Genomic DNA, 25593 nt, shown 5'->3' on the forward strand with positions numbered 1-25593 from the left:
AGGCAAATGCCGCATTGGTGATGGCAGGTACTTCCATGATCAGGAGGCTCGGGTGCCCACCCCTCCTGATCACACAAACACCTGTCATCATGGAAGCAGCGTTTGCCTCTTCAGACAAACGCCACCATGTGAGTGGTGGGCTGAGGAGATAACGGGGTTGGGGCAGGAATTTCGGCCCCACTTGAGACACGTTGTTGTACCCCAGTACAGCATCTCTTTTCAACAATGTCTGGAAGGGGCTTATATGCTTCCATTTATCTGGAGAAACTATCCTTCCCTAGTTCTGCAGCAGGAATGGCTTTAGCTGTGGGCAGGTCAGGCGGTTGCCCAGGGCACCTGCCTGAAGGGGGTGTCAAGCTGAGTGTCCACAAGCCACACAGCTTGACAACAATGACAAACTTATGACAAAGAAAAATATTAGGATAAAAAACAGAATGAAGAGATGTTTCTCAGCAAACTAAAAGCCAGGGGACAGGAGGGTAAACAACAGGAGAAATAATAAAGTCATGGCTAAAACAATGAAACATTCCTGCTTCTCAGCATAGTCAACAAGAGTCTCAACTTATATTGAATGAAAATGATTTTATACTACACTTTTCACTCCCCTTGGGGTTCAAGTTCCTGGGTACCCCACATTTCTCGATATATTTGATCTATGCTTTCTCCAGATTCATTCCTGTTCATACTCTTTAAGATGCTTACCTTGTATTGTATTAAGCCTGGTCAGCTTCTAGGTGGACAAACAATGAAAAACGCAGCTTACGTCTTGCATTTGAACATAGGCGATATTTTAAATACACACGTAATTCCAATCCATTTCAAAAGGTTTGTAAAACAACAACTTGCTCCAGGGCACTTTCTAGATTATACCCTACAGCAGAGTCACTGTGTGTCTGTTAAGTGTGCTTCCGTACTGCCTGTGTTTCGACATCGCAGTCCCTCCACTGTCAGCAAGGTGCCGTTCACATTTCCGATGCCTTCTTTCATATTTTATCCTTACGTTTTAGCCCTACAACAACGCATGTGCATCGCCAAAAACAAAAACAAAACAAAACTATATTTTCCCGTTGTAGGAGGGTTGCGCAAGCTATTTACGTTTTCAAAATGATCCTGCCAAGCTGCGGTTATATACTAAATCTGTAAAATAGCACCTGATGGGATATTCAAACAGGAAATAAATTAACTTAATGTAGCCACCACAAGGGCTACCAGGAGCCCTGAGCCAGCGCTTGCCTATCCTTTTCAGGCAGCGTGATATCACGCGCAAAGCGGGTGTGGCATCAAGCTCCGAAGAGCCCGAGCGAGCACTTCCATATCATTTCAGACAGTGCTTTCTGCCTGAAAGCATCTATTCTCCCTTTCTCTCCCTCTCTGGAGGGAAAGGGGAATAGACACTTTCAGGCAGCAAACACTGCCTGAAAAGGATAGGTAAGCGCTTGCTCGGGGCTCCCGGTAGCCTGGGTGGGGGTGTGTGTGTGTTCATTTGGGGCACACCCCATGCATGTGACATCAAACGCATGGGGCACCTTCTGAGGGGCCACCGGGCGGGGCTGGACCCATGGCCACCACTCAGTTGGCTCCACGCCTGAAGGCATGGGCTAGCTGGCGTGCATTGCTAGATGTCTATGTTTAGAGATTTTTTCCCCTTTTGTTCAGAGAGGTGCATGCAGCCATGTGGGCCATACTGGCAGTCTGAAGTGGTACAGCCCTGACAAAGATGGTATCACCTCAGTGAGAGCTAGCCTTTAATCCAGCTTGCAAATAGCCATTTATCCAGTCATCTGTGGCAAGCAAAGGTTTCCCCCAGGCAGCCATTTAAATAAACTTTAAATAAATATTTAAATAAACTCTAGAAAGCTAGATCCTTTCCCCAACACCTCCTGTTAGACCATCGTGTCTGCTACAGAGGGTTAAGACAGGCAATATGTGGATAAGCAGAATAATTTAAAGAAGTGTATAGGCTTGTATTATTGTTAGTGAGCAGCATCCAGACTAAGTTACTCATACAGATATAGGATGCTGCCTTATACCAGTCAGACCCTTAGTCCATCTAGCTCAGTATTGCGTACTCTGACTGGTAGCAGCTCTCCAAGGTTTCAGGACTCTCTCAGGACTACCTGGAAATACAAAGAATTGAACCGAGGTCTTCTGCATGCAAAGCAGATGCTCTGCCACTGAGCTGCGAGTGGCACTGAGCTACTACTGGGCCGCATCCCCAATGGTATTACTCAGAATTCCTATAGGTTACTTAATTTCAGTAGTATTAAACTTGTCCCGTTGAGTCGGTATCGACTCCTGGTGCCCACAGAGCCCTGTGGTTGTCTTTGGTAGAATACAGGAGGGGTTTACCAATACCTCCTCCCGCAGAGTATGAGATGATGCCTTTCAGCATCTTCCTATATCGCTGCTGCCCAATATAGGTGATATAGTCTGGGAAACATACCAGAGGGGATTCGAACCAGCAACCTCTTGCTCCCTAGGCAAGGAGGAGAGCTGGTCTTGTGGTAGCAAGCATGACTTGTCCCCTTAGCTAAGCAGGGTCCTCCCTGGTTGCATTTGAATGGGAGACTAGAAGTGTGAGCACTGGAAGATATTCCCCTCAGGGGATGGAGCCACTCGGGGAAGAGCAGAAGGTTTCAAGTTCCCTCCCTGGCTTCTCCAAAATAGGGCTGAGACTGAGAGAGATTCTTGCCTGCAACCTTGGAGAAGCCGTTGCCAGTCTGTGAAGACAATACTGAGCTAGATGCACCTATGGTCTGACTCAGTATATGGCAGCTTCCTATGCTTCTATGTACTTCCCCACTGCACCTTTAGGTGGCCTCAGAAGAATTACTGAGGAGCTATTTAGTCTGCTGCTGCCCATTACTATTACTACAGGTGGACCTCGTTATATGCAGTACCGCTATTTGTGATTCAGTGTATCCATGGACCAAAAATAGGCACCCAATCCTAGCACACGCAGAACACAAACGGTTTAGTTCCACATACCTGCAGCATTGGGGTGGCCAGAAATGACCTCCAAGGTCATTTCTAGCCACCATTTTGGGAACAGGAGCCATTCTGTTGCTCATTTAAATTAAAAAAAAAAAAAATTAAACACCAACCAACCATTTTTTCCCTGTGATTTCTTGCAGACACATAACCAATTTGGGACAGGGGGCATTCCTGGAAGGTTGGAGACCTGCGGAGCATAGTAGGGCACTTTCTTTCATCGTTTCCCCCCATTTTCTGCCTTTTCCTGCAGCCTCCAGGAACCTAACCCCTCTTCCCATTGCCACAATGCCCCACTATCTGTGGTTCTGATATCCAAAACGGTTTACACAGAAAAAGGAGTAAGATGGTTCCCTGTCCCCAAAGGGCTAACACTCTAAAAAGAAACATAAGGCAATGTTGGCTCTCCAGCTGTCTTTGAACTACGTCCCATCATCTCCAGTGACAATAAACTGTGGTTGGGGATGATGGGGCTTGTGGCTCAACAAGAGCTGGTTAGCCAAGGCTGCCTACCCCTGCACTGGAGGGATGCTGTGCAGGGGGTGGCTAGTGCCAGTTGCTCTCCCCCTGATAAATACAGGAGAGTCACCATTTTTAAAAGGTGCCTTTTTGCTCAGTTAGCAGGGCCAAACTGCATTTATTTGTAGTGTCTGCATACTTATTTCCACAGAAAGAACAAAATAATTCCCCCCCTGTTCTCTCTCCCAGGCTTTCAGGCTTTGAAGCAACCTCTAACAATTCTCCTCCAGTTAGTGAACATTTGTTTTTCTGAAATGGATTAGACTCTCTCTGCACAACAGGCAGTGGCTTCCATTGCATAGGGCTGAAGTCCAAAACAGCAACACCATGTCAGAGGCAGGAAATACTGCATCATATCAGGCAGTTTTTGGTCTGACAATGCAAACATTCCACAGTTTATTACCACTGCCTTATGCTTATTCATTCTCTCTGCCTGCCCACATGTCAGCCAGGCTGCTTAAGGATCTACAGCACCAAAAGGAGGATTCCAGGAATTCCAACAGGCAGAAAGACACAGAAGAATGTGGCCGGTAGCAATGTATGCCTGATGTTTTCCTCAGCTTCTTACAAAGCAAGGCACATCTGCAAGTGGCAAGAAAGCAACCAAGAAGGGTGCATCATTTGCATTTTAGGTGTGATTTTTAAAGGTTGTGTGTGTTTTTTTTTAAACAAGTCCCTGGTTCCTGCACGTGTATATTTCAAATACTGAGCCAGGTCTCACGATCAGTGAGACCCGGTTTGGGGTGCTGAGCGTGGACTAAGCACACAAGCATGGCTGGAGCCCCGGGCGGCCGGATTGGCCGCCCACACGATTGCTGGCTCTGTGACAGAGCCGGCGGGGGCTGGGGGGAGCAAGCGCACAGGGCATGCTGGCGAGACCCCCGGAGCTGGGAGGTGGCTTTTCGCCTCCACTTCGGGGGTCTCCTCGTGAGTAGGCACAGTGCGAAGCTGTGCCTCAGCAACTCACGATCTTCAAAAATAGGTTTGCGGAGCGCTCATTCTGCAAACCTGGTTTTAGGGCAGGGGTTCTTGAGAGGGTTACCCGCTCTAGAACCACTGGGCTCGTAGCCGAGCCTGGTGGTTCTCATGATAGCAGAAAATTGGGCTAGGGGAGGCTAGCCCAATTTTCTGCGATCGTGAGAATAGCCCCACCGTATTTCAGTAGGAGACACTGAAAAGTGGCAAAGATTTAATTAGAATGGGAAGTACAGCCAGTTATTTGGGCAGCAGAGGCTTGGATAAAGGTGAGGGCAGAGGTGTAAGAGAGGAAGGCCAGAGAGAAGAGTAAGAGAAGTCAAGCTGGGAGATCACTAGAGCATGAACCAGGGGGATAGGGTTGCAAAATGAACAGGTAAAAGTGACATGAGCTGGCAACTGATTGAATGAGGAGAGCAAGGGAGAAGAAAGAACCAAAGATGAAGCCAAAGCTGCATGACCGATCAACAAAGTGAATGATGTCAACCAATAAGGAAAAAGGTTAAGCTCAGGATGGCACACATTAGTTCTCTAATTTCATCCTCAGGATTCTGACTGGCCCCCAGGCAATCCACTCAACTTCAAGGCTGAGCAGGATTTGAACCCAGGGTTCTTGGCACCCCTGGTCCAAGATCAGTATTCTATCCCCTGCAACTTACTGGATCTCCTATGATCGCTTCCAGAACTGACTCCAGATCACACGTTGTCTTCCATACGCCATTTCCTTGGTGGGAGAGAGACCTTGGTGGGTCCCTCCCCCCTGTACTTTGGTTAATAGGTGGGTGCAGAGTAGTGCTTGTCTTGCTGCCACCAAGGCCAGTAGCAATAACAGCAATAGTGTCTGTAGTAGGAGTAGTAATAACAGCAGTAGTAGGAGTCTTTCCCTGCTTAGAGATGCCAGGCAGGAGCGTAACTATAATACGGCAAGGGAAGACAGTTGTCTGGGGGCCCACTGCCTTGGCCCCCCCCCAGAGGCAAGTCACATGTCTGACTCCCCCAGCCACACACCTGCCCGGGCTTCCTTCCGTTGTATTCATCCTCCGAAATTGATGTGAGCGTTCAGACCTGGAGCTACCAGGACAGCATGGCTTTCTCTAATACCATTAAAAGACTTGCATTGTACACAGTTTTCAAAATGTCTTTAAAAATAATTTAGGATGATGTTCTATTGGGCATAGAATATATAATTCATATATAAATTTTACTATGCTTTTTGTTACCACAATTCAGCCTCATTTATGATTTCTTTACTTCATAAGCTGAGCTTCAGTGGGGGGTGGCTCATTTTAAAATCTTGTCTCTGGGCCCACTACAACCTTGCTTGCCCCGATGCCAGGAAACCTGGAAGTAAAGATGAGCACAAATCGTGATTCAATCAGAGATTTGCAACACAGCCGGGGCACCTTTAAAAGGGAGGAGAGTAGGTCCATACCTGCTCCTCCACCACTCGCTGCTGCTTCCTGTTTCGGTGGTATGCCCTGCCCCCCGCCAGCTGCCTTCATGCACCAGTGACACTCCCCCCAGCTGCCATTTTGTGGCAGCAGCATGTACATGGCCTCCATGCATGCACGGAGGCCATGTATGTGCTGCCATCGTGCAAGGGGAGCTGAGGGAGCACCACCAGTGCACGATGGCAGCGGGGGGGGGGGGCGCCAAAACAGGAAGCTGCAGCAATCGGTTGAGGAGCAGGGATGGACCTGCTCTCCTCCCTTTTAAAGGTGGCCAGGCTGTGCTGCAAATCAATGATCGGACTGCGATTCATGCACATCCCTACCAGGGACCTGGGATCTTCCGCACGCAAACAGATACTCTTCCACAGAGCTGCAGCCCCATCCCATAAGGGGAACATTTTACAGCAGACTATGCTAACCCCTGCTAACTGGGCAAAGAGGCACCTTTTACCGTGGCGATTCTCTTTATTTAGCAGAGGGAGAGTAACTGGCCCTATCCACCCCCAGCACAGTACTTGCAGTGACTCTTGCTGGTGTGTGTCTTATGTTTCTTTTTAGAATGTGAGCCCTTTGGGGACAGGGAGCCATCTCATTTGTTTGTTATCTCTCTTTGTAAACTGCCTTGAGCCATTTTTGGAAGGAATTATTATGCTCACATGCAGTCACCCATTCCAATGCTAACCAAGGCAAACCCTGCTTAGTAAAGGGATGATTCATGCTCACAACGGCACTTAATCCTTCCTGAGGGCCATGGCAGTGACCAGCAGTGGGCCCCTCAGAATGTCTGGGCCAAACACCAGACCAAATAGTTTCGCTGGACAGTCCAGTCATCAGAGCCTCAATGAGCCCATTCTTACAACCAGGGCTATCCGGGTAGGAGAGGGTTACCCCAGGTAGCTCTGGTCATCTGGGCCAACCCTCTCCATGCAGCAGCTCTGTCCGTGGGTAGCCCAAATAGGCTACCCAGATTAAGAGTGAGGTAGGTGGAGATCAGACCCTGTCCTACCTCATCCTGTGGTTGTCTGCACTGCTGCAAAATGCTCCTGGGCAGTGGGCAGCCATGTTTATCACAGAGTCAGAAGGAAAGCGGGGCCAAGCAAGGCAGAGCAACTGCAGTGCTAAGGGCTGTTGCTCCCACATTGCATTGTGGGATACTGGAGGACTGTGGTTTGGTTCCCCTCCTCCCGAATGCCGCTGCAGAATTCACCATTGCACCGCTCATTTTGACACACAAGCAGCAGAGCCCTGATTGGGGTCTGGTCATCTGGGAGTGAGAACGTAGGTTCCTATCTTCCCTCCAGCTTTCCCCCACCCCCAGTTTGGTTGTCAGAATGACCCCAGGTTCTTGCACAACTAGCAGACGAAAGAGCAATCATACAAAAGATGCAGGTGCCAATTCATTTACTTTACATGCTTTTAATCAGTCACTGGATTAAAGTTGCCTTGACACAATTTTTAAAAAACATATTTAAAATCCAGACAGCATCTACAGCTCCGCTAATGACCCCATGCAAGGCAGCTCCTAAATGTCTAACTGGCTAAGCTGGCATTTATTAAGTGCGCAGGCCCACCCCACCCCCACCCACCCCCAAAAAAGAGAAAGGAAAGAAAAAGACTTGAAGAAACAAAGAAAGCTTTACAAAGATGTACAATGCTTATAGATAACACAGTGTTCCATAAGCCAACCAACAAAGCAAGGGTAATTCAGATTCAGACAGGCTGTTCTCAGTCTCTAACAGAGAACAAAACCCTTAGCAATTAGAGGGCCCTGCACAAATCTTAGGCTACTGCTAACAGATTCTGAATAAACTGTGGCCTAATATACAGTTTGCATTCAGGCCTGGCCTTAGGCACCTCTTTAATGGCTGTGCAGCCTGATCCCATTCACGTTTCCCCAGAAGTAAACCCACTAAGTTCAACAGTTCTTATTCCCCATCTCTTTCTGAGCACAAGTCAAAGTGCTGGCTGCAGCCTTTAAAGCCCTATACAGCTTGGGACCCAGGCATCAGAAGGGCCTTCTAATTCAGTCTGATTATGAAGATAATCTTTTGAGGTCCTTCTCCGGCAGGCGGCAACTGAAGACAAGGCCTTTTTGATTGTGACCCCCGTCTCTGGAATACTGGCTGACATGAGGAACATTATTCACAGCAGTCCCATTGAAATTCAAAAGACAAGGTAGGCATTAAGGCTCTCCACACGAGCAGTATGGGGAACCTAAAGGGGTTAGTGGGGAGAAAGGGTTTGACCCTCTCTCCCCGCAGATGATTGCCTAGCCCGCCTTGGGTGGCCAGATCGGCCGCCCGGATGATTACCTGCTCCATCACAGAGCCAGTTGGGGCAGCAGGGTTCAGGGGCCTCCTGGCCCCCAGAAATCCCAGAATGCCCCATGCAAGTGCGCGGGGCATTCTGGGGAGCCTCCCGACAACGAGAGGCTTGATGTCGCCTCCCAGTTGGGAGTCTACTCATGAGTCGCTGCGGTGCAGAGCTGCGCTGTGGTGACACACGATCTTTTAACCAGGCTTTCGGGCGCTCTTGTGCCCCAAACCCAGATTAAGCGGCAGGCTCCCACTGCTGCACACGAGCAACAGGAAATGGGCTGGGCTCCCTCACTGCCTTACGCTGTCTCCAAGGCGGGCTTGCCTGGAACAAGATGTTTTGCCCGTTCAGCATCAAGTTAAGTTCTGATTATTTGTCCAAGCCTTTAATTTTTATTTATTTAACATATTAAATATGAGAGCCAGCGTGGTGTAGTGGTTAGAGTGCTGGACTAGGACCGGGGAGACCCGAGTTCAAATCCCCATTCAGCCATAATACTAGCTGGGTGACTCAGGGCCAGTCACTTCTCTCTCAGCCTGACCAACTTCACAGGGTTGTTGTGAAAGAGAAACTCAAGTATGTAGTACACCGCTCTGGGCTCCTTGGAGGAAGAACGGGATATAAATGTAATAATAATAATAGTAGTAGTAGTAGTAGTAATAATAATAATAATAATAATAATACACAACCTGGGAACAGCCTATATTCTGCAACGATATCCATAACAACAGCAACAACATTGACAATAAAATTCAGCCATCCCAGGTCCTTGGGAAGGACTCGATGTCTGGATAAAACAAACCAGTCAATAACACCTGTCTGACTGTGTAAACAAGAAATAATACACAACAATATTTATATACCGCCTGATTGAGATGTGTGTGTGTGTGTGTGTGTGTGTGTATAGCAGTGTATATAATCAAAATTACAATATAAAATAAAAACAATTAAAACACTTCTACAGAATAAAAACAATTTAAAACAATTCAAAGAATAAACAATTAAAATAATTTCACAGAGTAAAACAATTAAACCGTTTAAAATTGTTCTTATTTTCTCCCCACCCCCATTCTATTCCTGGGATATCTTTATTAGAACTGAAGGGCAGGGTACAAAGGTTTGGTTTCATTTTGCTGGGGAAGAGGAAGGGGAAAGAGAGTTCCCTCTAGGACCAAATGATTTTTAGCCTACTTTCCAGTAGGCTTATGAGAACACCCAGCATTCCGTTGATGAGTGGGGGCGTGTGTGGTCCCCCACTATCAAATTCTCAATGGCTGGACCAATATAAACCAAATAAGGTACAGTTGTAGGATGCATAGTGACATCTCAGCAGCGTTGTTTGTGTTGATGGCATCCACCCCAATTCAAGATGGCAGACACAAACTTTTGAGGTGCAAGTGGGCTAACTTGTGAACCGCCTAACTGATTTGAACCAAATTTGCTACAGCTGTAGGGGCACATAGGGACAGCTCAATGGTGTAGTTTATGATGATGTCCTCCTCCCCAATTTAAGATGGTAGACACATAAACTTTTGAGGTGCAAGTGGGCTAACCTGTGAAGCATCTAACCAATTAGAACCAATTAGGTGCAGTTGTAGTGAGTGACACACAGGGACACCTCAATGGTCTGTGATGATGTCATCCACAATTAAAGGTCATCCATGATTCAAAGGTTTGGCGGACACGTAAACCTTTGAGGCACAAGTTAATGCAGAGTCTATCGTAGGACTTAATTGGATCACTTTCAGTTTGTTACTTCTGAGGATGTGGACAAACTACTTCGGACTGTATGCCCTACCACCTGCTCTCTTGACCCTTGCCCAACTTGGCTTATTTAATCTGGCAGTCATATTATCAGAAAGGCTCTGGTAAATATCATAAATGCTTCTCTGAGGGAGGGCAGGATGCCTCCTTGTCTTAAGGAGGCTATTATTTGACCTTATTTGAAGAAATCTGCATTGGATCCTTCAGAGTTAGCTAATTACAGACCTGTCTCTAATCTTCCTTGGCAAGGTGACTGAGTGGGTTAGGGTTAGGGTTGCTTCTCAGCTCCAGGCAGTTTTGGATGGCACAGTTTATTTAGATACTTTCCAAACTGGCTTTTAGGTGGGCTATGGGGTTGAGACTGCCTTGGTCGGCCTGATGGATGATCTCCAATTTGCGATTGACAATTGGCAATATACTGATCCTTTGGGATCTCTAGGCAGCTTTCGATACCATTGACCATGGTATCCTGCTGGGTCACTTGAAGGAAGTGAGATTGGGTGGCACTGCTTTACACTGATTCCATCCCTATCTCTCTGGCAGATTCCAGATGGTGTTACTTGGAGACTGTTCTGAATAGCAAGAGCTAAAGTGTGGGATTCCACAAGGCTCCATACTACTTCCAATGCTTTTTAACATCTACATGAAACCGCTGGGAGAGATCGTCAGAAAGTTTGGTCTGGGATACCATCAATATGCTGATGACATCCAGATCTATTTCTCCATACCAACTTCATCAGGAAATGTCATGACCCCTCCCAGGTGCCTGCCTGAAGGAGATATTGAGCTGCATGAGGGATAACCGACTGAAGTTGACTCCAAACAAGATGGAGATACTGTCTGTAGGGGGTTGGGATGCGAAAGATGGTTTAGATCTGCCTGTTCTGGGTGGGGTTACACCCCCCCTAAGAGATCAGGTTTGTATTTGGGGAGTGCTCCTGGATCCCAAACTCTCACTGGTTTCTCAGGTTGAGGCTGTGGCCAGGAGTGCTTTTTATCAGCTTCGGCTGATACACCAGATATGTCCATTTCTGAAGACAAATGGCCTTAAAACGGTGGTACATGTGCTGGTAACTCTACGCTTGACTACTGTAATGCACTCTATGTGGGGCTGCCTTTGTACATAGTTTGGAAACTACCATTGGTACAGAATGCAGCAGCCAGATTGGTCTCTAGCTTTACGTGAAGGGACCATATAACATCGATTCTAAAAGAACTGCGCTAGCTGATGATATGTTTCCAAACAAAATACAATGTGCTGGTTATTACCTATAAAGCCCTCGATGGCTTAGGTCCAGGTTACTTAAGAGAGCGCCTTCTTTGTCATGAACCCTGTCACCTATTAAGTTCATCTGGAGAGGTCCAGTTATGGTTGCTGCCAACTCGTTTGGTGGCAACTCGGAACCGGGCCTTCCATGTGGCTGCCCCAGGGCTTTGGAACATGCTTCCTGCTGAAATAAGAGCATCTCCTTCTCTGTTTTTAGGAGGACCCTGAAGACGTACCTATTTCCCCAGGCTTTTAACTAAAATCTAATTTTTAAAAATTTAATATTTTTTTTACCGATTGTGATTTTTATCTGTGATTGTGATTTTTATCTGTTTTATGAATTTTAAATGTTTTATATATTATATTTTGTTTTAATCTGTACACCGCCTAGAGATTTCTATATTAGGTGGTATAGAAACTCAATAAATAAATAAATAAAATAGATTGTGAATATGTCATCCATCCCAATTAAAGATGGCGGACATGTAAACTTCTGAGGCGCAAGTGGGCTAACTTGTGAACCGCCGCCGAACTGATTTGAACCAAATTTGCTATAACTGTAGGAACGCATAGGGATGCTTCAAGGGTGTAGTTTGTGATGATGTCATCCACCCTGATCCAAGATGGTAGACACGTGAACATTTGAGGTGCAAATGCTCAAACTTGTGGACTGTCTAAACAGTTTGAAACAAATTTGGTAAAGTTGTAATGAGTGATACACAGGTAAACCTCAATGTTTTAGTTTGTGTTGATGTCATCCACCCCAATTCAAGATGGCAGGCATGTAAACATTTAAGGTGCAAGTGGGCTAACTTCTGAACTGCCTAACTGATTTGAACCAAATTTGTTACAGCTGTAGGGACACACAGGGATGCCCCAATGGTGCAGTTTGTGATAATGTCATCCACCCCAATCCAAGATGGTGAACTTTTGAGGTGCAAGTGCTCTAACTTGTAGACTGTCTAACCAATTTGAACCAAATTCGGTACAGTTGTAGTGACTGACACACAGGGACACCTCAGTGTTGTAGTTTGTAATGATGTCATCCTCCATGATCCAAGATTGTGGACATGTGAACATTTGAGGCGCAAGAGATCTAACTTGTGGACTTCCATTTGAACCAAATTGAGTCCAGTTGTAAGGATAGTGAAAGGAAAGTAGGCAGATTAGTTCTTACTAGAACTTGTTATGAAATAGAGTCAGGAGCATAAGGAGCCACCAGCGGCCATGAGACATCGTCCTGCTGGCAGCTCCCTTTTTCATTGATTACTGTGCACATTGGCACACGCGCATCCAAGCCATGCCCCGCAGTGTCCACGTCAGATGCAAGGCATGTGATCAGTGGCTGGACAGGGCTATTCAGCCGTGTTTCAAAGTTTTCCCTCCTCAGTCAGCAGTTCTTTTCAGGAGCTCCCAATCCACAGTTCAACAAACTGCTGACTGGAGTGCGGAAATCTTGCCCCATCCAGCCACTGACTATGCCCCCTGCATCCGATGTAGATGCAGGGTGAGTGACCACTAGGGATCCTTCCCAGCCAGTGTTTCATTAAATGCTTGCCCCCCCCCGCCCACCTCACTAAGATCAGTCCCTATCTGTAATATTTTTCCAGGTTCAACTTTTCAGAAATAATTTAATTTCCCCATAGATGATTTTGTTCATGGACTTGCATATTATGGACTGGAAACTAGGGTTGTTTGTTGTTAAAATTATTTTGTGCTTTGCATGTACAATTTTAGGGTTTTCACTTAAATGCCAACTTTTAGGGGGAAAGATGGAACATAGGAAGCTGCCTCATACAGAGTCAGACCATTGGTCCATCTAGCTAAGTATAGTCTACACCACAACTGCACAAGTTCAGGTCCTCTGCAGATGTCGACCTACAACTCCCATTATCTCTGCTTATTGGCCACTGTGGCTGGGGATGATGGGAGTTGTAGTCCAAGAACAGCTAGAGGGCCAAAGTTGGGCAGCCCTGGTCTAGACTGACAGGCAGCGGCTTCTCCAAGATTTCAGGCAGGAGTCTTTCCCAAACCTTCGTGGAGATGCTAGGGATTGAACCTGGGACCTTCTGCATGCAAAACAGATGCTCTACCACTGAGCTGTCCCCATACCCACCAGACAACCATGATTTATGTGGTCAGGAATGCACCCAAGCTCACACACTCCCTCCTCAACTCTTGCTGAGCCAAGCCATCAACACTATGGTTTGTTTAAACCACAGCTCTGCAACCTGTCCGAACCAGGAACTGGGCTTTTATTGTAGTTTTAAAACTGCAATTAAACTAGAATTAGGACCAGAACTGAACCTCAGTTTCAAATGCTGGTTTAATTGTGGTTTATCAACCACAGCTAAAGCAGAGCACTAGGTTCGGACAAACTTCAGTGCTGTGTTTAACAAAACCATTATGTTGGTGGATGTGAGGAGAAGGCAGAGAAGAGAAGGCAGAGCTTGGGTTCAGGTTGTTTCCAAATGCATTTATTTGGTCATCGGAACCCACCCAATGAAGCTATAGTGACGATCAGTGGAAAGCGGGCTAAGGGTGCTTAGCCCGCTTCCCGCCGATCGTGAGACTCACCGGGCTCGCAGCCGAGCCCGGTTCAGTCACAGCGGGTCACCCACTTAAGTAGCCCTCCTCTAAGCCTGGGTTAGCAGAGTGAGTGCTCCGCTAACCCAGGCTTTCCGATTGTGAGTTGCCGTGGTGCGGCTCCGCGCCGTGGCAACTCACGAGTAGACCCCCGGCCAGGAGGCTGAAAAACAGGCTCGGGGGTCTCTCCAGCATGCCCTGCGCGCTCAAGCTCGCACAGGGCATGTTGGAGCTTCCGGGGGCCGCACAGCCCCCAATCCTCCCAGCCCCCCGCCGGCTCCATAATGGAGCCGGCAGTCGTGTGGGCGGCCAAAGTGGAACAGACTGCTCAGTCGTCTGCAGGGAGAGCGGCTTAGCCCGCTCTCCCCGCTAACCCTCCCCAGGCTCTTCTCAAGGATCGTGAGAAGAGCCTCAATATGTTGGACAAACAATGGCCCACAAAAGTCAGGATATCACTGGATGTGCTTACATACCTAAGCTGTTGAGGAGTTGCGATTGTAATTTACAAGATTCCCACCAGACATGACCATTTAGTATTCAAATCAGCTGGTGGTTTTGTAATGCTGATCAGTGTTCTCCCACCAAAGAGTGTACTCCGGCTGAAAAGCTAGAAGCTTTAAAGCCCATTGCTAACATAGCCTTCACCTCAATGAGACAACTTGTGAATAATAGCGGTAGCAAGCACAAATCTGGGCACGGGACCAAGGCTCTGGAGTCAAAAGGCTTGGATAACTGAGCCACAGTGTGCTGGCAGGATCAGGCACCTAAAAATCCTGAGAGATGTCCTTTTTTTGTTAGAATTTCTAGGAGGGAGAGAGTTTGTTCACAAGACACAGCACTATTTGCCGCTGAGTTTCCAGGCAATCCTCAGGACTGGGAAAACACATACACACAAAAATCCGCTAGGTCCCTGGTGTCATAAATGAATATGTGTTCATTGCAGAATCCCAAGTGGTTTCAGACGATATGCTCTTCATCAGGAAAAAGAATAAAGGAATAATAGTGTTCCAAAAGATCCTAAGATGCTAAGGCAAGAGTTATCTTTTGACTCTCAGATACCTCTCTCAATGTTAGATGCAGTTCTCAAGGGCATCTAACAAGAGCTATAACAACCCAGAAAGGTGTTACGCAGGGGTGTATACTTGCTCCACTCCTGTTTAATTATTATATAAATTCTATGGTGGATCAACTTAGTCATTTAGACTTCCACCCTTCTAAGCTCGCAGGGAGGCATATATCTATCCTGCTCTATGCAGACGATGAGGTTCTCCTTTCGAGGACACCCATTGGCCTTAGGAAAGTGCTGAGAGTATTAAATCTATACTGTAAAAAGGAAGGATTGGAAGTCAATTTTCAGAAAACTAAAATAATGGCCTTTGCTAGGAGGCCCAAGATCTGTGCTTGGAGGATCGAGGGACACTCTATTGAGCAAGTGAATTTTTTTAAGTATTTGGGAATAATTTTCCATGCCAGGGGTGCCAGAAAAGCTTATGGGAACTACGTGGCCTCTAATGCTCAGAAAAGCTCGCTTGCTATTTTGCATTATTTGCGACTAAAAGGCGGCTCTTACTTACCTGCGACTTTCAAATTGTTTAAAGCCAAGCCATTGGCCCAATTGCTTTATGGTGCACAGCTGGGCCTTTTTCCAAATATGGAAACCCTAGAATGTGTGCATTCAAAATTTTTGAGAACTGCACTTTGTGTTCCAAGGTCTGTTTCCAATACTGTTATCCGTTTGGAGACAGGCCTGATAAAGGTTGAGGCAAATGTTTGGATTACTATACTATGCTATTGGCTTAAATTAATTTACCATCCAGTTGGCCTAGCCCCTTTGATTTTACAAGACAACCATCAATCTAGAGGGTTTCAGACTATTGAGGCTAAAATAGCTACAGTGGGCCTCTCTGTTATAATCTTGTCTAATGTGGGTTACGATCAGGCGAAGTCACTGATTAGACAGTGAGTTTTAGATTCTGAGCGGCAAAATGATCTTAGTAAGGTGCCCAGTTTTTATATAGTAGAGGAACGTAGATATTTAGCTTCTGCAATGAGTTATTTCACTAGGCTGGAAATCCCGAGGTAAAAGCTTTTACTTTAGCTCGCTGCCACAGTTTACCTTCAGCAGTCCTTGAAGGTCTCTATAAAGGAATTCCATTCTCAGAGAGGCTTTGCCCTTGTGGGTTGGACCAGGTTGAAACTACTGAACACGTTTTGCTATTTTGTTTGTTTTATATGGATATCCGTGAACTATTTGTTACACCTCTATTATGTAAATTTCCAGGTCAACAGGATCAATTCTATAGCTCTTTATTGCTCTCCGATTCGGAGTCTGCAGTTACATCTAGAGTTGCTAGATATTGTACTGCTGCCATTAATACTTGTTGGTGGATTATTAATAAGGGAATTTTATTGTTTTAATTTATAATATCCATTTTATTGATATTGATACATTGTATCTTAACTAAATTTTTTTAAAAAATTGTTGACTTTTTGTTCTGGTCGGTGACCATAACAATAAAGACTGACTGACTGACTGACTCTTGACTCTCTTATTTCTTTATTCTTTCCCCCTGATGACAAGCATATAGCTGAAGACATATTTGGATTCTGCAATAAATGCTTATTTTTCTGCACCTATTCTTTCTTTTTAATATATCTATAACATATTTGTTTCTGGATTTCATATATTGCTTTTCAGGCAAACCTCCCAAAGCGGTTTACATTTTTTAAAAAATGAATAAAGAACCACACTAAAAGCAAAATGTCTACCTCTTTACATGTTGTGCTCTTTTAGCTTTGTCTCTCTACCCCTCTGAGCAAGGTAGTTCCTGGTTGCTCTGTGAGGGCAGGTGGGGGAGGGAGGGGCAGTTTCCCTAGCTCTCTTTTCTCCTCCCCTCCGAGCAAGATGGTCTGTGGTGAGAGTTGTAAAATACTTGTATCTATAAATTCCTTAATCCAGATTACCTTAATGGGTAATCTGAAAACCCACATTAGACAATACATTTTATGTATTTATTACATTTCTATACGGCCACACAGAAATGTTCCATGGTGGTTTACAAAAAAGTAAGTCCCCACCAGACCAGCTGTAGGCAACCGTAGGTGGACCACTCTAGAAGACCTATGGGAAGAGACCTTGTCTTGTGGTAGCAAGCATGAATTGTCCCCTTGGCTAAGCAGGGTCTACCCTGGTTTGCATTTGAATGGGAGACTACATGTGTGAGCACTGGAATATATTCCCCTTAGGAGACAGGGCTGGTCTTGGAAAAGCATCTACATGCTTGCATGCAAAAGGTTCCAAGTTCCCTCCCTGGCATATCCAAGGCAGGGCTTTGAGAGACTCACAGGAACATAGGAAGCTGCCATATACTGAGTCAGACCATTGGTCTATCTAGCTCAATATTCACAAACTGGCAGTCTTCACAGACTATCTAGCTCAGTATTCACAGACTGGCAGTCTTCACAGACTGGCAGCGGCTCTCCAAGGCTGCAGGCAGGAATCTCTCTCAGCCCTATCTTGGAGAAGCCAGGGAGGGAACTTGAAATCTTCTGCTCTTTGCAGAGCGCCTCCAACCTTGCCTGCAACCTTGGAGAAGCCGCTGCCAGTCTGTGTAGACAATACTGAGCTAGATGGACAAAGGGTCTGACTCAGTATAAGGCAGCTTCCTATGTTCCTATGTTAGTACTGTAAGTGGCGAGGATCTTGAAGCAGAAGGCACTCTCTTAGATACTGTGGGTCCAAGCCCAGGTACAGATGTATCCAGCCCACCACCTATAAATTCATAATTGGCTCTTTTCTTATTTTGTATGGTTTTTTTTTTTTTTTTTTGCTTTTGTAAGTGTCCTAAAAGCATATGAGCCTATGTGAGCTTTTTTAAAACCTTCCCTTCTCCTTTAAGAATCAATTGTTTTAGATGCCACCCACCACTAGAATTGGTGTTTGTGTTATCAACAGAAAAGCAGGATGAACTTTGCACATTTTGCAAAAAGCTTTTCTGAGTTTTTGTCGTTTGGGATTTTGCAATGTGATTTCACAATTCTGCAAGCCCTTTCAGAAACTCAGCCGGCAAGTTTATGACAAACTTGAACGGTTCCCAGTACTACCGAGTTACTGCTGGTCATTTTTTCTCTGCTGGATTCCTTAGGCGGTACAAAACAGACCTCTGGTAACAGGGGATGAGCCAACACACAGCCCGCAAACCACATAGTATCCATAAGAAACTTTTTTATGTGGCACAATTACAGCTTGTTAGAATCGCAGTCAGAAACCCACGGTCAATTGCTCTGATTCCAGAGTAGATGCTTATGTGCCAAAGTCAATGGGATTGCAGCCTAATCCTAAACATGTCAAAAGGAGCAAATTTTCATTAATCATACACCAATGTTAACCCATAAAGAAAGCCACACATACCAGAGTCTAAAATCCAGTGTGTTTAGAACTGTATCCACTCCTGATTAAGCACTGGAGTTCCACTGCCTTCAGATTTTAGATTGTACCAGCAGCGTCTAAAAACCAGCATGTATGGAGCTGTAAGTAACTCCTGATCCAACACCTTCCAGAGATTTTCATTATTCATATGCCAACTTTCAACACACAAAGAAAGCCACACATACCAGATGTTTTAAACTCTAACTTTCCCTGCTATTCTGCTTTTATCTCCCTCCCCCCCCCCGCCCTCCAGGTCCTATGAGGCTTTTTCAGCCCCCTAAGTATGTGGTTTGGGGAGATGTCATTTCCAGAAATTAAGAAACACAGTTCTTTTCCTGTATGCATAAAAGTCCATGCAAATGCATACTGGAACTGTATGTGAACAGAGTTCGGATCCAGTGTAATTAGGAAAGAAGAAATAAAACCTATGTTGGGTCACTCTATGCAGTTGAACAATTCATGTTTAAATTCAGGCATTCAGTAGAACACCACAGTCAAAGCAGCAAAGCCACAGCTTCCTGCCTACATATTCATTATCTGCACATACAAGCGGAAATTATTTTGACGATGTTTATTAGAACTATTAAAACACTGCTGGGATGAGTTACACAATGCAACAAATACCAAGTCTTCTTCTTCTTAACAGGGTACGTTAAAATAATATAAATACTGTAAGTTACCTTTTTATAATGCCAAATAAAAGAAGAGGTCTCAAAGAAGACAGACACTGTTTCAACACTGTTCTCTCTTGCCTGTTCACAGTCCCTATACCTTACCATGAGAATACCTTCTCCACACCTCCAGCCAACTTATTTCTTATTGCTACTGTACATCATACCATGGCCCACCTCTTCTCTAGTATCATCTGCAACATACAAGGCTTAGTTTCTTCCAGCATTTTTCTAGTTCCCAAATCCGCATCACTAGTAAGTGAACCAGCTGGGGAGGTTGGTACCATCTGTAGGGACGGATGCTCATTGTGATTTTTGGCAAGGTCTACACCACAAAAGATGGGAAATGGGTGACAGCATTGCAATTATCATGCTTTTATTGTCCTGCCCATCAGGCCTGAAGTAGTTAAATTTGCAACAGTGTTTTAAAAGCTTTTAGAAGTTTGTTGTTCTAGTACAAACTAATGTATGTACGTACGTATGTATGTATGTAACACATTTATATACTGCCCAAAACGCAAGTCTCTGGACAGTTTACAACAAAACAATAAAAACAGATAAAAAGATTAAAACATTACAATTAAAATTTAAAATGTTAAAGCTATTAAAAATGCAATTAAAACAATATCTAATTAAAAGCCTGGTTGAATGTGTCTTGACTGCCATTTTAAAAGTTGTAAGAGATGGGGAGGCTCTTATTTCAGCAAGAAGTGTGTTCCAAAGCCTCAGGGCCGCAATGGAAAAGGCTTGTCCCTGAGTAGCCACCAAACAAGCCGGTGGCAACTGCAGACGAACCTATCCTGATTATCTCAATGGGCGGTCTGGTTCATAGCGAAGAAGGCGTTCTCTTAAGAACCCAGGGCCCAAGCTGTTTAGGGCTTTATAGGTTATAACCAAAACCTTGTATTTTGCTCAGAAACCTATTGGCAACCAGTGTAGATCTTTTAAGATAGGAGTGATATGGTCTCTCCGACATGATTCAGAGACCAACCTGGCTGCCGCATTCTGTACTAATTGTAGTTTCCAGACTATGTACAAAGGCAACCCCACATAGAGCACATTGCAGTAATCAAGTCTAGAGGTGACCAGCAAATGTACTTTCTGAGGTCATTAATCTCCAGAAATGGACGTAGCTGGCGTATCAGACAAAGATGATAAAAGGCACTTCTGGCCACTGCCTCAACCAGGGACACCAGGGAGATGTTTGTGTCCAGAAGCACCCCCAGACTGCGTACCTGTTCCTTCTGGGGAAGTGTGACCCCATCCAGAACTGGCAGATCACAATTATCTCCCGGGTTCCGACTCTGCATAATAAGCACCTACATCTTATCTGGATTCAGTCTCAGCTTGTTCTGAGACTGAATCCAGTCTCACCTCTCATCCAGCCCATCACTACCTCCAGGCAGGCATTTAGGGAGGTTATGCCTTCTCCTGATGATGTTGACATGGAGAAAAAAAATTGGGTGCTGTCAGCATACTGACAACACCCTGCACCAAATCTCCTGATGATCTCTCCCAGTGGTTTCAGGTAGATGTTAAACAACATCAGAGACAATACGGAGCCCTGAGGGACACCATACAAAAGTTAAGATTTGGAAGAACAACAGTCTCCAAGGGACACCATCTGGAATCTGTCTGAGAGTAGGAGCAGAACCACTGCAGAGCAGTGCCTCCCACCCCCAACTCCCTCAGACGCTCCAGAAGCATACTATGGTCGATAGTGTTGAAAGCCACCGAGAGGTCCAAAAGGACCAACAGAGTCACACTTCCTCTGTCCATTCCCAATTGGAGATCATTCATCAGGTTGACCAAGGCAGTCTCCACCCCAGAGCCCACCCGAAAGCCAGTCTGAAACAGGTCTAGATAAGCAGTTTCATCCAAGACTGCCTGCAATTGGGAAGCCACCACCCTCTCAATTACCGTGCCCAACCACAGAAGGTTGGAGACAGGCCTATAGTTGCTCAACTCTGAGGAATCTAAGACAGGCTTCTTCAGAAGTGGTCTAATAATTGCCTTCTTAAGGCAAGGAGGCATCCTGCCCTCCCTCAGAGAAGTATTTATGTTCTCTACCAGGCCTTCTACAACAACCTCCCTGCCAGATAGCATTAGCCACGTCAGGCAAGGGTCAAGAGAACAGGTGGTAGGCCGCATCGCTCCAAGCAGCTTGTCCACATCCTCACGAGTTACAAACTGAAACTGATCCAGCCTGACCACATAAGATTATTCGCTGGACACCTCTGATTCAGACAGTGAAGTAATTGTGGGGTCCAAATCCAAATTGGCCCGAATACGAGAGATTTTATTCACACACAAGATCATTAAATATGTGAGTAATAGATGGTTCCAAAGTCTGATTCAAGGGAACAGGGGCACTTACTAGCCCTCTCACAATCCAGGACAACTCCGCTGGACGTGAACTTGAGGACTTAATACGAGTCAAAAAGAATAGCTTATTTCCCGCCCATACTGCCAGAGCATAGATCTTCAAATGCGCTCTATGTTGTAATCTGTCAGATTCGAGTTGAGTCTTCCTCCACTTGCGCTACAGTCATCTACCTTACTGCTTCAGCCCATGTAGTTCTTCCTTATACCAAGGGACCAATTTTGAAGTGGGTCGGAGAGGATGCTTAGGAGTGATTATGTCTACTGCCCTGGTGAATTTGCTGTTCCAATTCTCCTCAAAAGCATCAACAGGATAACCAGCAGAGCCAACACTAAATCCCTCCAAGGCTTCTTGGAACCCTACTGGATCCAATAACCTTCTTGGGCAGACCATTCTAATGGGCCCCTCGTTCCTGTGAAGGTGTGGTGTGACTGTGAGCCCAACTTTAACCAGATGGTGGTCCATCTATGACAATGGGGAAATCATAGGAGTCCACACCCACAGAACACCACCCTGATCAGAGTGAAAGGCCAGATCAAGCATGTGACCTGCAATGTGCATTGGTCCTGAGACCCTTTGGGATAGGCCCATAGTTGTCATGGCCGCTATGAACTTCTGAGCCGTCCCGGAGAAATTGGTCCCAAAGTGGACATTGAAGTCCCCCAGCACCACAAGCCTGGGGGACTCCAACACCAAACCAGAGACCAAGTCCATCAGCTCAGTTAGGGAGTCCAACAGGCAGTTGGGCGATCAGTACACCAACAGAAGTCCCAGTCTATCCCTGGTCCCCAAACTCAGGTACACACATTCGATATGGTCAGACACTTCCACAGGGATCCTGGTCAGGGAGAGATTATTCTTCTAGACCACAGCCATTCCACATCCCTGCCCACATCCCCACATCTCCTCCTCAACAAAGCACCCTGGAGGGAGAAGCTGGGACCAGACTGGGCCACCAGCCTCCCTCCAACCAAGTCTCTGTAATACATACCCGGTCTGCCCCTTCATCCATTCCCGGACAAACCAAGACACATCTGAAACACCTAGGACTTAAAAATAACAGAAGCCAAAAAATGCCACCTGGCCCTTGCCACCCCCCGAAGTGGCTCCCCCAAAAGGGAAACCTCCTTTGGTGGAGACCCCACCGGTGGAGGGCCTGCTGCCACAGGGCAGCAGCCCTTTTATAAGCCCAGAAAGATGGCTAATCTGGGCAGCTGGTCCTCAAGAACTGTTGACTCACTCCCTTTGGCCCCAATCCCGCACAGACTCGCCCACAGGGCAGCAGCCACAGCCCCACACATTAGAGGGCACACAGGCTGGCAGACTGACAACAGCAGGCAGCAGCCACATAGGCTCTCACCACTGGGCAGTAGCTGTCTCGGGGAGGCAGATGTTAAGGTTTCCTCCTCCTCCCTGCAAGGCTCCAGGCAACTAATTTGCCTACTTTCCTTTCACTATCCCTACAATTGGACTAAATTTGGTCCAGATCGGTTAGGCAGTTCACAAGTTAGCCCAAACGTTCATGCGTTCACCATCTTGAATTGGGGTGGATGACATCATCATAAACTATGCTATTGAGCTGTCCCTATGTGTCCCTACAGCTGTAGCAAATTTGGTTCAAATCGGTTAGGCAGTTCACAAATAGCCCAGTTGCGCCTCAGAAGTTTATGCATCCACCATCTTGAATTGGAATGGGTGAGATCATCAGAAATTACACCACTGAGTTGTCCCTATAATTTTACCTGATTTGGTTCACACTGGTCCAGGCATTAGGGGTGGAATATCTTAGTCACCTTAAGTGTCGCAACGGGGAAATGCTTGACTAACAAGCACAAGGTCGCTGGTTTGAATCCCCACTGGTACTATATTGGGCAGCAAAGATATAGGAAGATGTTGAAAGGCATCATCTCATACTGCATGGGAGGCAGCAATGGTAAACCCCTCCTGTATTCTACCAAAGACAACCACAGGACTCTGTGGGTACCAGGAGCAGGGTGGATTTGATTTAAATCAAACTGATTTAAATCACGATTTAAATCACGATTTAAATCACTAGCAGGGTGGATAAAAATAAAAAAAATCCGATTTAAATTAAAAAAAATCCGATTTAAATCAAAAAAATTGGATTTTTTTTATTTAAATTGGATTTTTTTAATTTAAATCGGATTTTTTTTATTTTTATCCACCCTGCTAGTGATTTAAATCATGATTTAAATCGTGATTTAAATCAGTTTGATTTAAATCAAATCCACCCTGACCAGGAGTCAACACCGACTTGTCGGCACACTTTACCTTTACCTTCTTTAAGTTATACCTAAATTTACCCAAAAGGAAGAGGACTCAGAACTTAATTCGGCCCCTTGATTACTTTTTTTTTAAAAAAACTTTTTTAAAATTAGTTTTCTGCATAGCAATGTGACTTACAGTTCATCTTTCAACATAGTTATACTAAAACATCCATATTTGCTCTCATGTAAATATTGTCTTCATAACCGGCCCCCTGATTACTAACAAAAAAGTATTTGGAAAAAACCGAGTCTTGGATTCAAGTAAATACAGTATCACCTATTTTTCGTCCCTAGAGGGGCAGACATTGTCAAAAATTACCATGAGCATTTGTTCCCTGAAATTGCACCAATGACCAAAATTTGTGGGCTTGGCTAGAAGTTGGAGAAGACAAAAGACGCTAGCTGGCATTCTGCATAGCGTGATGCTGAGACTCCTTGTAAGTATATTGCCATGTAAGTATACTGTGTGATTATATGGTGCTTGTTTTTAATCAGATCTGTATTTTTATATTCTAGCTGATATTTGAATTGTGTAATTTTTGTAGTTTTGTTTTTAACTTTTGTGTGAACTGCCTTGAGATTGTTTTAATGAAAGGCAGTATAGATATTTAACAATAAAGCAATAAGCAGCACAGGTGTGTGGTTAAAGCCGCAGGATCTCTCAGTATCAGCACTGCACTGTGTAGAAAGCCAGCCCCTCTCTCAGTTCTACAGGACACTCTCACATCAATGACTCATTTATCTACATTAAAGGGCGAATTGCACATTCATGAACTTCATAGAGGAAGGCCTGTCTCGCTTCTCTTTCCTCCCAGGATAATCTTGAAAACCACAGGAAGGTTGCTAATTCTGTGAGTGGAGCTCATCATTCTATAAGAAAACACAGCTCAAGAACAACAATGAGAATGAGGAAGAGGAGAAACATTTCTATAGTGTTTTAGGGTCCAAGGTTTTAGTTCAATAAAGTTGTCAAGTGAGTTCTCAGCCTTGGAGAAGCCGCCACCAGTCTGCGTAGACAATATTGAGCTAGTGGAACCAATGGTCTGACTCGGTATGAGGCAGCTTCCTATGTGGTGGGCCATTTCTATTATTCCATTGCGAATTGAAGCAGAACAGAAAACAGAAAACAGCCTAGCTAATGACATTCACTGGGTTCGTCACAGAGACAAGCTGTATATCAAGGGCCTTCCTGGTTCATACGAAGTTGCCTTAAGCTGAATGAGGCCATTTGGTCTATCTAGTTCATACTGATTGTAAGCAGTTCTCCAGGATTTTAGACAGGGGTTTTTCCCAGCACTACTTGGAGTTGCCAGGTATTGAAACTGGGATTGTGTACAGGGCTAGCCCACCCACTAGGCAAACCTAGGCAGTCACCTAGGACACCTATTCTTGGGGGGCGGTAGATGCCTCCCTTTCCTTCTCCAAGCAACCACTGACATGTCTGACGTGTTGGAAGTGCCCATTTGCTCTCCTCCCTGGAGGAGGAGTGTGGGGTGCAGGGAAGGGAGAAAGACTGAGCAAGTAAAACCAACCTTGCCTTGCTTTCTCTCCCCCATCCTGTTGAATGAGCAGCCTGCATGTCTGCTGTTCCCTGCAGAGGCTACAGGGAAGAGTGCCACAGCAGCACGCAGCCTTCTGGAGAGCAGGTGCTGCCACTGGAAAAGCGGAGAGAGGCAGGGGCAAGCAGGCAAGGAGCTCCTTACCTGCTTTTTAAGGGAACCACTCCCCGCTCTGCCAAGCTGGTCCGAATAATGGTGCCCAAGCTGGTTCGGCGCTTCCCAGAACTACCCACCCCTCCTCACAACTCACTTTCTTTGTGTCTATGCAGTACAAGCCCTGAAAGGCCTGACCATTGCAGTCTATGCTAGAAAGGAGAGCGAAATGAAAATATGTGATGGTATACATCAATAAAATATCAATTCTAAAAGGTAGATTAACTTAAATGTAATAATA

The 25593-nt window shown here is 45.5% G+C and overlaps 1 protein-coding gene and 1 long non-coding RNA gene across 3 annotated transcripts in view; one reads left to right on the plus strand and one right to left on the minus strand.

Annotated features, from left to right (window-relative positions):
* Positions 1 to 4181, plus strand: part of LOC128323454 (uncharacterized) — a 40303-nt gene extending 36122 nt beyond the window's left edge. For both annotated transcript variants that reach the window (XR_008306272.1, XR_008306271.1), the window contains one exon: positions 3700 to 4181. This is a non-coding gene — a long non-coding RNA (uncharacterized LOC128323454). The remainder of the gene's footprint in view (positions 1 to 3699) is intronic.
* SNTB1 (syntrophin beta 1) overlaps positions 1 to 25593 on the minus strand; it is a 143937-nt gene that overhangs the window by 99646 nt on the left and 18698 nt on the right. The window lies entirely within an intron of this gene.

The sequence above is a fragment of the Hemicordylus capensis genome, chromosome 4 (assembly GCF_027244095.1).
Source record: "Hemicordylus capensis ecotype Gifberg chromosome 4, rHemCap1.1.pri, whole genome shotgun sequence".
In the NCBI taxonomy this organism is placed as follows: domain Eukaryota; kingdom Metazoa; phylum Chordata; class Lepidosauria; order Squamata; family Cordylidae; genus Hemicordylus; species Hemicordylus capensis.